The sequence below is a fragment of the Lissotriton helveticus genome, chromosome 7 (assembly GCF_964261635.1).
Source record: "Lissotriton helveticus chromosome 7, aLisHel1.1, whole genome shotgun sequence".
Classification (NCBI taxonomy): Eukaryota; Metazoa; Chordata; class Amphibia; order Caudata; family Salamandridae; genus Lissotriton; species Lissotriton helveticus.
The window spans coordinates 1,764,166,104-1,764,179,796 of record NC_136068.1 but is presented as its reverse complement, the minus strand read 5'-3'; positions in this window follow the sequence as shown (position 1 = coordinate 1,764,179,796).

Genomic DNA, 13,693 nt, shown 5'->3' with positions numbered 1-13,693 from the left:
TCTTACTGGCAGCGGCACTGGCAACTTTTTTCGCTGAGGCGCTGCGGCCACCTTTCTTTGGGGCCATCTTCTTCAGATGTCAGAACAGCAGGACGCAGTTGCACGAGTTGCAGAGTTGTCTTGTCTGTGGCCACACGTGACGTCACGTGATGTTGTGCTGCACACACCACTGCAGGACTTCTTCCTGGCACTGGTGGTTCTCTTGTGCACCTAAAAGCAATGGAAGCCAGAGGAACATCAGTTATACACCCCAAAAAGTCAAACAACTACACAAAAAAATAACCACAATCCAATGCCATCCTTGCCCTCAATAATGTTTAAATTCAAGACACCCCACAGAAAGACTAGGCCCATGCACCACTGAGTACCCCTGGGCAAAATGGTTGAAAGCAAGGCAAACTGGGTGCAGGCCTGAGCACAGTGCCTGGCTTCAAAATGGCCCCTTGAACTCCACCAAATGGCCAGGCCCTGCCTTTCCCAGGCCTCAAAATGGCTCCCACCCACATGGCCAGGCCCAAACAACACCCTAAAAAGTCGGAAAACACTCAAAAAATCACCACAATCCAATGCCAGCCATGCCCTCAATGATGTTTAAATTCAAGACACCCCACAGAAAGACTAGGCCCATGCACCACTCACTACCCCTGGCCATAATGGTTGAAAGCAAGGCAAACTGGGTGCAGGCCTGAGCACACTGCCTGGCTTCAAAATGGCCCCTTGACCCCCACCACATGGCTAGGCCCTGCCTGTCACAGGCCTCAAAATGGCCCCAACCCACATGGCCAGGCACCAACAACGCCCCAAAAAGTCGAAAAACACTCAAAAAATCACCACAATCCAATGCCATCCATGCCCTCAATGATGTTTAAATTCAAGACACCCCACAGAAAGATTAGGCCCATGCACCACTGAGTACCCCTGGGCATAATGGTTGAAAGAAAGGCAAACTGGGTGCAGGCCTGAGCACACTGCCTGGCTTCAAAATGACCCCTTGACCCCCACCACATGGCCAGGCCCTGCCTGTCCCAGGCCTCAAAATGGCCCCCACCCACATGGCCAGGCCCCAACAATGCCCCAAAAAGTCGAAAAACACTCAAATAATCACCACAATCCAATGCCATACATGCCCTCAATGATGTTTAAATTCAAGACACCCCACAGAAAGACTAGGCCCATGCACCACTGAGTACCCCTGGGCATAATGGTTGAAAGCAAGACAAACTGGATGCAGGCCTGAGCACAGTACCTGGCTTCAAAATGGCACCTTGACCCCCACCACATGGCCAGGCCCTGCCTCTCCCAGGCCTCAAAATGGCCCCCACCCACATGGCCAGGCCCCAACAACGCCCCAAAAAGTCGAAAAAACACTCAAAAAATCACCACAATCCAATGCCATCCATGCCCTCAATGATTTTTAAATTCAAGACACCCCACAGAAAGACTAGGTCCATGCACCACTGAGTACCCCTGGGCATAATGGTTGAAAGCAAGACAAACAGGATGGATGCAGGCCTGAGCACACTGCCTGGCTTCAAAATGGCCCCTTGGCACCCCCCACATGGCCAGGCCCTGCCTGTCCCAGGCCTCAAAGTGGCCCCCACCCACATAGCCAGGCCCCAACAACGCCCCAAAAAGTCGAAAAACACTCAACAAATCACCACAATCCAATGCCATCGATGCCCTCAATGATGTTTAAATTCAAGACACCCCACAGAAAGACTAGGCCCATGCACCACTGAGTACCCCTGGGCATAATAGTTGAAAGCAAGGCAAACTGGTTGCAGGCAGGCGTGAGCACACTGCCTGGCTTCAAAATGGCCCCTTGACCCTCACCACATGGCCAGGCCCTGCCTGTCCCAGGCCTCAAAATGGCCCCCACCCACATGGCCAGGCCCCAACAACGCCCCAAAAAGTCGAAAAACACTCACAAAATCACCACAATCCAATGCCATCCATGCCCTCAAGGATGTTTAAATTCAAGACACCCCACAGAAAGACTAGGCCCATGCACCACTCACTACCCCTGGGCATAATGGTTGAAAGCAAGGCAAACTGGGTGCAGGCCTGAGCACACTGCCTGACTTCAAAATGGCCCCTTGACCCCCACCACATGGCCAGGCCCTGCCTGTCCCAGGCATCAAAATGGCCCCCACCCACATGGCCACGCCCCAACAACGCCCCAAAAAGTCGAAAAACACTCAAAATATCACCACAATCCAATGCCATCCATGCCCTCAATGATGTTTAAATTCAAGACACCCCACTGAAAGACTAGGCCCATGCACCACTGAGTACCCCTGGGCATAATGGTTGAAAGCAAGGCAAACTGGGTGCAGGCCTGAGCACACTGCCTGGCTTCAAAATGGCCCCTTGACCCCCACCACATGGCCAGGCCCTGCCTGTCCCAGGCCTCAAAATGGCCCCCACACACATGGCCAGGCCCCAACAACGCCCCAAAAAGTAAAAAAACACTCACAAAATCACCACAATCCAATGCCATCCATGCCCTCAATGATGCTTAAATTCAAGACACCCCACAGAAAGACCAGGCCCATGCACCACTCACTACCCCTGGACATAATGGTTGAAAGCAAGGCAAACTGGGTGCAGGGCAGGCCTGATCACACTGCCTGGCTTCAAAATGGCCCCTTGACCCCCACCACATGGCCACGCCCTGCCTGTCCCAGGCCTCAAAATGGCCGCCACCCACATGGCCAGGCCCCAACAACGCCCCAAAAAGTCGAAAAACGCTCAAAAAAATCACCATAATCCAATGCCATCCATGCCCTCAATGATGTTTAAATTCAAGACACCCCACAGAAAGACTAGGCCCATGCACCACTGAGTACCCCTGGGCATAATGGTTGAAAGCAAGGCAAACTGGGTGCAGGCCTGAGCACACTGCCTGGCTTCAAAATGGCCCCTTGACCCCACCACATGGCCAGGCCCTGCTTGTCCCAGGCCTCAAAATGGCCCCCACCCACATGGCAAGGCCCCAACAACGCCCCCAAAAGTCGTAAAACACTCATAAAATCACCACAATCCAATGCCATCCAGGCCCTCAATGATGTTTAAATTCAAGACACCCCACAGAAAGACTAGGCCCATGCACCATTGAGTACCCCAGGGCATAATGGTTGAAAGCAAGGCAAACTGGGTGCAGGCCTGAGCACACTGCCTGGCTTCAAAATGGCCCCTTGACCCCCACCACATGGCCAGGCCCTTCTTGTCCCAGGCCTCAAAATGGCCCCCACCCACATGGCCAGGCCCCAACAACGCCCCAAAAAGTCGAAAAACACTCAAAAAATCACCACAATCCAATGCCATCAATGCCCTCAATGATGTTTAAATTCAAGACACCCCACAGAAAGACTAGGCCCATGCACCACTCACTACCCCTGGGCCTACTGGCTAGTGAGGCTTTACAGGCACCCCAACATTTTTTTTAAAAATCTACATATAACAGTAACCAAAAACCCATGACATAAATGAGAATTAAGTTAAAAAAAATCACAGAAACATTTGTATCATGCACCCATGACTAACCCTTGCCCTACTGGATACTGTGGCTACCCACAAGATATATTTTGTTAAAATTGTGAAAAAAGTTTTAGAACTGTTGTTGCCTCAACTACAATGCCCCATACAAACAACACCAACTTACTTGTAAAATCTGAAGTCCAAAAGTGATCCAAACTCCAAAGTCCAAAAAGACCTCAAATACAAATATCCAGCAGCTGCAAAAAGTAATCCTTCCAGCTCCACATCCAAATCAAAAGTGACCAGGACATGGACAAAGCACTGGGAGGAGCCTGCTGGACAGGAACAGGAAGTTGGAGACTCTGGGGAACTTCCTTCCTCCCACCCCACCCCAAATAATTGACTCCTGCACCAAAAAGTGCAGCCAAATGTTAATCTGAGGAGTTATTCTGATCAAAATCATCATTTTCACAAGTTTTATGCTTCCTGCGGTTGATTTCTTGTGCAGAACTGCAATTTTTGCAATTTCGGGAACGCGAGCTGTTCAAATCTCCTGCCGGAAGTCAGCTGCGCGCCGCATCTACGTGTTCGGCATTGTTTACTCCCGCAATGCATGATCGCGGGCCTTTATGAAGTACTCATGTTGTCAAACTCTCGCTGTGCAAGATAGCAAGGCGTGATAATGTAATCGCGTTCGAAAAACTCTCGCGCGATCACGCAGCAAGATCGAAAATGGCGCAGCACACGCAAACAGGGAGAAAAACAACTCGGCGGACTCAGAATCACGGTAAGTCAACGCCGCGAGCACGATATTGTATTTTTCAAGCACGACCAAGCAAAATAATTTGTAGCTTGCGGATGTGTGGGCAAATTCGCGAGATTCGTGGATCGCGAAATTGCCAAAAATCCGCAAATTCGCCTGCGAAACGGATTTTACGCCAATACTTACGTATTTCACCCAGTCATTAGACGTTCATTTCTGTCTGGCAGCCACCGGATGCCAAGTCAAAGTCAAGTTTTATTTTCATCTTAGATAAAATACTATCACAATCCTTTTAATAAAATAGCATGAAAATGCACACAATGTAAACAGTTTATCATTCAAGTGCAGAATAAGTGCAGAATAAAAGGATGGTGGGCCAGTTTTCACAGAAACTAAAAACGCCATTTATTACCACCACCATTTTAATGTAAAACAATTCGGTACTCGGAATATAAAAATGTACCTGATAGGAAAGTCCCAGAAGAGTCAAGAGATAAACTCCCACCATTTTAGGAATGAAATGCCTATTGGACATACATTTTAAAAGTTTTTACTCATATTAGTAAATCCAGGACATATACATAACAAACACTACTAAAGCCAATAGTGCTCCCCTCTGCAACCGTGTGGTGAACTACTGTCTTTGCTATTGTTTTCTTTGTTTTTGCTCCCAGATACCTTTTGCAGGTGCCTGCATGCACGGTGGCCATCTTTTATTGGAGAACCTTATATTTTTTGAAACTCAGTTACAAGATGGCAGCTGTGCTTACAATCACATACACTGAGGCCACTTTATAATGGATTTTCTAATAATACAACGAAATGCAGTACACTCTGCTGGGAAATATGTAGTTGTATGTGCACTGCTTAAAGCGGCATTTAATCTACTAAGAATCGCCAGGGTTTAGAGACAATCCACCCAGTCAGTGGCAACTTCTAAACAATGGCCAAAGGAGGCGGAACAAAAATCCTCTCAGGGCCGGCTCTAGGCTCATGGTGGCCCTGTGCAGGGAGCGTAGGTAGGGGGCCCCGGAAGAGGGGGTCCGGGCGGGGCGGAGTATGTAGCAATCTTAAAATTAGTACCTTTATAACATTCTGGGCATAGTTTAACTTTGACGACTTTGTTAGAAGAGACACTGCACATATACGATAATTGATTTCTCTCCCGCATTTTAAGCTGCTGCTGTATAATATTTGAAAGACACACCACCCTATACTATTGCGCCGGCCGCTATGAACACTGGAAGGCATTGGACATGATCTATTATGCACTAGCTACTTGTAGCAAGATATTGTGCCTTGAAAGCATTGGTATCTCCCACAAAGCCATCTAAGTGAAACATCTGTTATATGTGCTGGCTAAATTCCACAGATAAACAGAGTAGAACACTCCTCTCAAGACTATCATCATGTGTAATCATGCCATCCAACAAGAAAACATCTTTTGAGATAAAAACATTCTTAGTGTAGGTGGAAAAGCTCTGGAACACCTCAGGGCTTTGGAAGTTAGTAATAGTGGAAGCCGGGGAGGCCGCCAAATCCCTGCCAGGGGCCGCCACGAATATGTATGTATCCGATTCCTCGTGGCGGCCCCTGGGGTTTGGCGGCCCTGTGCAGGTGCACACTTTGCACATGCCTAAAGCCGGCCCTGAGAGTGTAGGCGGGAGCGAAAGCAACACAGGGGGTGAGGGAAAGCAACATGCAGGATGTGAGTGGGGAAAGGAATGGGGAGAAGCACTTTGGTGAGAGCAGAAGGGAGGACTGCGAGGAGAAGCAGTTGGGCAACAGACAGCAACACAGAGTGTAGGGAGAAACACATACGAGAGATGGCTCCAAAACACAGCAGTTAATAGAGTGCTTCACAGAAAAGGAAAAAAAAGTAGTGTTTCGAAAGCAAGCAGCGATGTCAGTCAAACAAAGAAACTAATAAGGCAATGTTCAGTGGGAAGGACATACACAAGATTGGCAAGCTGGGAGAGAAATAAGAAGCAGCTAAAAATGAGAGTGACAAGGAAAGCCAACCAATGTTAAGCATTGGGCAGGCCCCAAGCCCCTCTATGTTCTTAATATAATAAACTACAATATGCCTGCAAGAGGCAGTGTAAGCGCTGTCTAGACTCTAACCTAATGATCTCTTTTGACATTTATTCTCCCTGGCTGTGGATAACAGAACTTATTCACCTGTTTTGAGCAAATCATATGTGTGTGAAGGTTAAAGTTCACTGGAACTATAAGAAAATATTTCATCTTTAAAAAGCATTTTTGTTTTAATATAGCAGACCAAGGCACTGGTGACTTTCTTTGGACAGGGCAAACTATCTCAACACATGCTAAATAACCCCTGACAGGACAAAGCCGGCTAGATTATTGTAACTGACTCATAATCAACATGTGGTTGACCTCTTGAACCTGTGTCCGTTTTTAATAACCCGGCGTTGGCAGCGTTCATGCTCACGACAATTAAATTTAGCGGTGTGTTTATTCATGGGCCTGATGCTTGTTAAAGGATGTATTGAGAAATCTTGCACGGTGGCTCGGCATTTTCAGTCCGATTTACCAGAAGTATTGGAAGCCGGGGTCGGAGCCGGAGGCCGCCAAATCCTGCCACGGGGCCGCCAGTGCAACGATGTATCATTGATCATTCCGATCCGATCCTCGTCGTGGCGGCCCCTGGGGTTTGGCGGCCCTGTGCAGGTGCACACTTTGCACATGCCTAGGGCCGGCCCTGATCCTCTCTTCTGTAGAACATGCATGTATTGATGTATGTGCATGTGTACTGTAACATGAGGTCTCAGTCAGACAGTATCAGCAGTCTGTATGGGAGACTTAAAACCAAGTATAACTTACGTACCTTGGGCCAGATGTAGGTAATTCTATTTTACCGATTCATAAATACCGAATTTTACCGATTTGGTATTTATGAATCGGTAAAATAGAAGGGGGAGATTTAGGTAAATTCGGTAATTGAATTACCGAATCTGTAAAAATCGGTATTTACCGAATCGGTAAATACCGATTCGGTAATGCCCATTGATTCCTATGGGCCTTGAAGCCCATAGGAATCAATGGGCAATACCGAATCGGAATTTAACGATTCGGTAAATACCGATTTTTGCAAGGGTGCAGGGGGTGTCACTTTGACACCCTCTAGCACCCGGAATACAGGCATGTGTGCCATGTGGCACACAGACATGCCCTAAGGGCATGTCTGTCTGTCACATGGCATAGGTGTGCATGCACACATGTGCATGCACACCTGGATTCGGTATTTTACCACCCAATTGAATTGGGTGGTAAAATACCGTATCTGTAAGGCCTTTGGGACTCAGAAGAGTCCCACCTACATTTGGATTTACCGAATCGGTAAAATTACCGATTCGGTATTTTACAGAATCGGTAAATTTACCGATTCGGTAAATTTACAGATTCTGTAAAATAAATGCACCTATATGCCAATTCTTAAATACCGGTCGGTAACGGCCGAAATCGGCCATTACCGACCGGTATTTTGGCTCCTACATCTGGCACCAAATGTTTTCTCTATGGGCCTGGAGCAGACGGCAATCTTTCAGTCTCAAACTACCATATTTATTTATTTACCATATGTGTAGACCTTTTAATACCGAGAGGTATGCAAGAGCTTTCAGGGCTTAATTTATACAGAAATAAGTGCCAGAGCTATCGTGAGGAGGCCACCTCTGCCTGCAATACCCAGTGCCTTTTCCAGCGCTGGCAATGACACCACCAACACAACTACTAAACATCACTGTTAGAAATGGAGGCTGTAGTTGGCAAGGGTTTGCACATTTGTCCAAGTAGGGACCCGTGCTTCTAGTCAGGATAACCCCGCTCACCCTATGTTATACTAGTTTTATAGAGCACACAGCTACTAACAGTATCCCGGCGCTGCTACCAAAGAGCCTACCACAGAGCCGGCTGTAGACTCAACAAATCAGGAGGGAAAAAGGCATCAGAACAGCAGCGTTTTTAGTTTCTTCTTAAAAACTGCCGGGTCAGAGACCATCCTGAGGGCAAGAGGGAGCTCATTCCAGGCTGAGCCAGCTTTACGAGTGAAGGAACAGCCCCCCAGCCGATGGCGTTTAAACCGGGGAGTCTGTATGAGGAGTTTGTCCGAAGAACGCAATTGTCTAGAGGGCATGTAAAAGACAAAGCGCTTCTGAAGGTAGAGTGGGCCCAGCCCATACAAGGCCCGTTGAACAATGGACAGCATTTTAAATTTAACCCGAGACTCAACTGGGAGCCAGTGTAGGAGGCGAAGATGAGCCCGCACACACTGCCTGGGAGAGAGTCCCAGCAGAAGTCTAGCTGCCGCATTTTGTACAACCTGCAGCTTCCTGGTAAGATACCCCGGACATCCCACCAGGAGAGCATTAGAATAGTCGAGCCGGGAAAGAATAAGTGCCCGGACAACCGTTTCTTTGGCACCGGCTGGCAGAAGAGGGAGGAATTTTCGCAACGTTTTTAAGATGCCGAAGCAGGTCCCTGTAAGTTTCTTAACGTGAGTCGCAAAATTAAGGTTTTCCTCAAACGAGACCCCTAGATTTTTTGCTAGACCCTTGTCAGACTGGGGGGGCGGAAAGTCAGATGGCCAGAGGGTGACTCTAAAATCCGCAGGGAACCGGCCAAACAGGAGCACCTCCGATTTCTCTTCATTGCACTTAAGCTGTGCATTAGACAGCCAATGGAACACCGAAGAGAGACACTGCTGCCAAGCTACCCTCTTGGTAGCTTGGCATGAGCAGTCAGGCTTATCTTAGAGACAGTGTGTAAAGCATTTGCACAAAACCAACAGTACCACAGTGAAAACACCATACCAGTTAGAAAAATATCCAATATATTTATATACTCAAACAAGACCAAAACAATAAAAATCCACAAGACAAGAAATATTCAGTCATCAAAATAGACTTGAAATAGAGTTCCTTGAAGTTGATAGCTCCTTCTGGAGATATCACGGCGTCGTGCAGGACAAAATCGAAAGAGTTCTGGCTGACCGCGGCGTTGTGGGCCAGCTACGGTGTCAGAAAGACCAGCAAAACCGGTACCTTTGGAAATGCAGGGCGTCGGCAATCTCTCAATGAGCCCCGAAACCACGGCGTTCACAGGCGTCAGTTCCGGAGGTTGGTGCAGGAGCCGTCGGGCCCTTGAAGTCACGCACGTTGCAGGTCAAATTCTTTGCGGTTGAATTCGGGAGTGCCGGCAGTCATCAAAGCTACAGTGCGAAGTGCAGGGGTGCCACGTGCGGTGCCCTCAGGTGGCGGTGCAGGCAGCGGCTCGTTGACGGTCGTCCAGCAGCATCGGCGAGACCAGGGCTGTGGTGTGAAGTGATGAGGTACTCGTTGCGGTACAGGCAGGTCACGGTGCAAGCAGCTTAGTAATTATAGAAGCACTGTCATTGGCTGACGAACTGGAGTCAATGGTGCCGGCGTCAGTAGGTCAAGGCTGCCGTGTGGGATGAGGACAGTGCGTCGCGTAACTTGCAAGCTGTGTCCTCAAACCATGGTGCAAGCAGCAGCATCAATGTCGGCATGGAGCGGCATCGTAGGGATACCAGGGCGATAGAGTGAAGTAAGGCGGTGCAGAGTACAGTGCCCACAGGTCACGGTGCAAGCAGTGGCTAGTGGCGGCATCAGGTGGCTTCATCGGTGAGACCAGGGTAGCGGTGCGGTGTTGCGGTATTGGCCTTAGGACACCAAAATGGCAGCGGCATTGTAGATGGCGTTGGGTTGCTTTTCTTCTCTTGCAGCTCAAAACACACAGTCCCCAGTGCTTATGGCAGAAGAACCTGAAGTCTTTGCTGTTCCTGAGACTTCTTGAACAGGGGCCAAGCTCTACCTCAAGCCCTTGGAGAAACTCACAAAAAGGAAGTTGCAGAAAGTTCAGTCCATTCCATTCACTGCCCAAGAAAGAAGCAGCCACTGCAGGTCAACACAGCAAAGCACACAGCAAAGTGGTAGTCCCTCCTCACAGGCTTCTCCATCTCTTCTGCTTGGCCGTCCTCTTGGATCCAAAAGAGTTCTAAGGTTCTGCGGTCTGAGGCCCAATATGTATACCCCAAATGCCTTTGTCCTCTCAGGCAGAGAGTGTCTGTGCTTAGTCCAAACGAGTTCTGTCCTCTCTGGCCCAGCTTCCTGGCAGGGGGTGGGGACAGCATTGTGGAAGGCCGACCAGGCCCATTGAGGTGCAAGGAAGTCTCCTCCCACTACTCCAAATGCAGCCGAGGTCTATTCAGCCCAGCCCTGATTCATCGGACTCTCTGGAGCTACTGCACATCCCCAGCACCTGTCACTCCAAAGCCAGACAGTCAATCCACATCCTAGCAGAGGCCCACAGGATGGCTAAGCAAGAAAACTACTTTCTAAAAGTGGTATTTTCAAACACAGAATGTAAACATCACCATTACCAAAAGATGCATCTTTAGATTCAGGCATACTAAACTTTACTTTCCTATCTGGTCCCAATGGGAAGTTATATTTATGAGATGTTATACATTAAATCCCATGCTTTCCTATGAGCCAGATAGCCTTTCAATTGTGAAAAACGACATTGGCAGTATTTCACTATCAGGACACGCCACACACATCAGGGCATGTCCTACCTTTCACATACTCTTCACTCTGCCTATAGGGGTTCCTTGGGCCTCCCTTAGGGGGGACTAACATGTAAGAAAAGGGAAGGATAGGGCCTGGCAAGTGGGAGCACTTGCCAAGTCAACATGACAGTACTAGACTGCACACAGACACTGCAGTGGCAGGTCTGAGTTACCTTTGAAGGGCTACCTGTGCGGGTGGAACAACCAGTGCTGCATACCCACTAGCAACATTTGATTTACAGGCCTTGGGCACACACAGTGCACTATACTAGGGTCTGAAAAGTAAATCAAATACCCAGTCATTGAAATGCCAATCCATACAACAATTTACAAAGCGTACACTTGCACATTGGCACTGAACAGCAGTGGCAAAGTGCCCAAAGCATTGAGACCAGCGATGTGTGTGGCATGTCCTGATACTGAAATACTGCCAATTGTGTTTTTCACTATTGCAAGGCTCCCCACCTTACTCATGTTTCTTTAAATATATATCAAAATTTATTAAAATTGATAATTTAAAAAGTGAAAAAAATACTATAAGGCTATAATGTGCCTACAGCGGTCTGCTACAAGTTCAATGACTTATGAAGCTTGCTTGCTTGCTTCATGAGCAATAGGAACATCTGGGGTGTTGCTATTATGCAATGGGTTCGGGACGTGCTATGCACCGTCTTACCCCATACGCTGCTCCGCTGAAGTGTTCAGCGGAGCAGCGTGTGGGGTAAGACGGTATATATATATTTAAAGAAACGTGAGTAAGGTGGGGAAGTTGTGCCCCCGTCCTGAAGAAGGAGCTCTGGCTCCGAAACATGTTGACGCACACCTGAGATCCTGTCCATAAACACGACCGATCTGATCTCACATTGCACTTTTTTAATAGTACCAGCCGGAGTTAGGAATAAAATAGTTTTTGAGCATACTCATGTGCCAGGTACTTTTTAAGCCTTCACCACGTCCCACCACTCACTTGTAAATGCACCCAAAACACATGCACCACATATAGCCACTAACTATAAGTGCTCCCACGTAGTCGTAGGTCGTAGCACGCCGCATCCCGCTAGAGGGGTGCGAAGACCCCGATGATGAAGCATGACACCAAGGGGCCTTTTGGTGTGTGAGGGGTATTTTACAAAACACTAAGTGCTCCAACACCATCTTTTGAACACTTCACCCTACCTCTGAGTTGGATTCTCTATGTTTATTTAATGAACTCCAGCCCACAGGGGCACGTGATCATGTACACGACATTCTGGCTGTTACAGTTGGTGAACTTCCTCTGCTCCCATTCACTGCCATTTCTGAATTTCACCCATCTACTATTTTTGGTGTGGTGGCACGTACTGCAATTGCCACAGGGATGTTGGCCCCGGACAGGCTGTAGAGTGGGGTTGTTCGTAAGTGTGACTGTGCCTATGCATGGTCATGTGTGGACCAGCATGTCCTTAAGGTTCCTGCCTCTTTTGTGTGCTAACAATGATTTCTCTAAGTGCAGGTCACCACATATAAGGGTTCTCCAATGATTGTTCACAATCTTTGAAATTATGTTGGAATGGTTTTTTTTTAAAGGTAGTTACGCAGATGGGTCTGGCGTCTGGATCTTTGGGAACTTTGTCTCCCAGTAGAGCCTCCCTGTCATTGTTGCGTGCCCTCTGCATTGCCCTGACTAAGATGGGTGCTGGGTACTTTCGGTGGGAGAGTTTAGTTTTTAGATCTGAGGCTTGTTTCTTGTAATCACGAAGGTTGGTGCAGTTTCGCTGAAGGCGAAGAAACTGCCCATAAGGAAGATTGTTGCATAGGTGGCGTGGGTGGAAGCTGTCATACAGCAACATACAATTTTTCGATGTTGGTTTAAAGTGTGTAGTGGTTCTCAGTAATCCCCCTTAAGGGTAAATATTCAGGTCTAGGAAAAACCAATTGGTCATGGGATGCATTGCTAGTGAATTTAAGGTAGGGGTTTTGTCAGTAGAGACACTCCATAAAGTGCTCAATTCATTGAATGTCACCGTCCCAGATGACCAGCACGTCATCAATGTATCGCTTCCATGTCTTAATGTTGTGCCTGAAAGTGTTATCCTCATGGAGAATTTTGCTACTCTCCAGATGATGGACATAGAGACCAGCCAGGCTAGGAGCAAAGGTGCTCCCCATGCTGGTCCCATGTTTCTGTAAGTAGAGAGCAGTTTCATAAAGAAAAAAGTTCTTCGTAAGGGCCCGGGCAATGCATTCCATTACTAGGCTTTTGGTGTTTGGTACTCCCATGGGGTGGAGAAGAGAATCTCCTTAATGATGTTGAGTGTCTCATCATGGGGCAGGCTGGTGTACAAGCTCTCCACGTCAAAGCCCAGGAGTATCTGTCTCTCAGGGTCGAAGATCAGATTTTGTAGCAGCTGTAGTACTGCTCTTGTATCCCTTAAGTAGGTGTCCAAGGGGCGTAAGAAGGCATCCGCAAATTTGGACAGAGGCTCCAAAATTGAGCTCATGCCTGAGACTATCAGTCTACCTGGAAGGTGTTCCAGGTCCTTCTGTATCTTGGGAATGGTGTAGAAATATGTGGTCCTGGGTGATTTATGGATCAGAAATTCAGCTACCTTTTTTCGACACCCAGTTGTGTGCTAAAGCTTCTTCCACCATTCAAGTGATCTTGACTCGTAAGGATTCTGTGGGATCCTCCTGTAGGATGCCGTAGTGTCTCCTGTCTCCCAGAAGTCTCCTGTATTTCTTGTCATAGGCGGATGACGTCTGTATCACTATTGCCCCTCCCTTGTCAGCGGGTTTTATGGTGATCTATTTGTTGCATGATAGCTGTTGTATGGCTTCTTTCTCCATTCTGGTGGTAT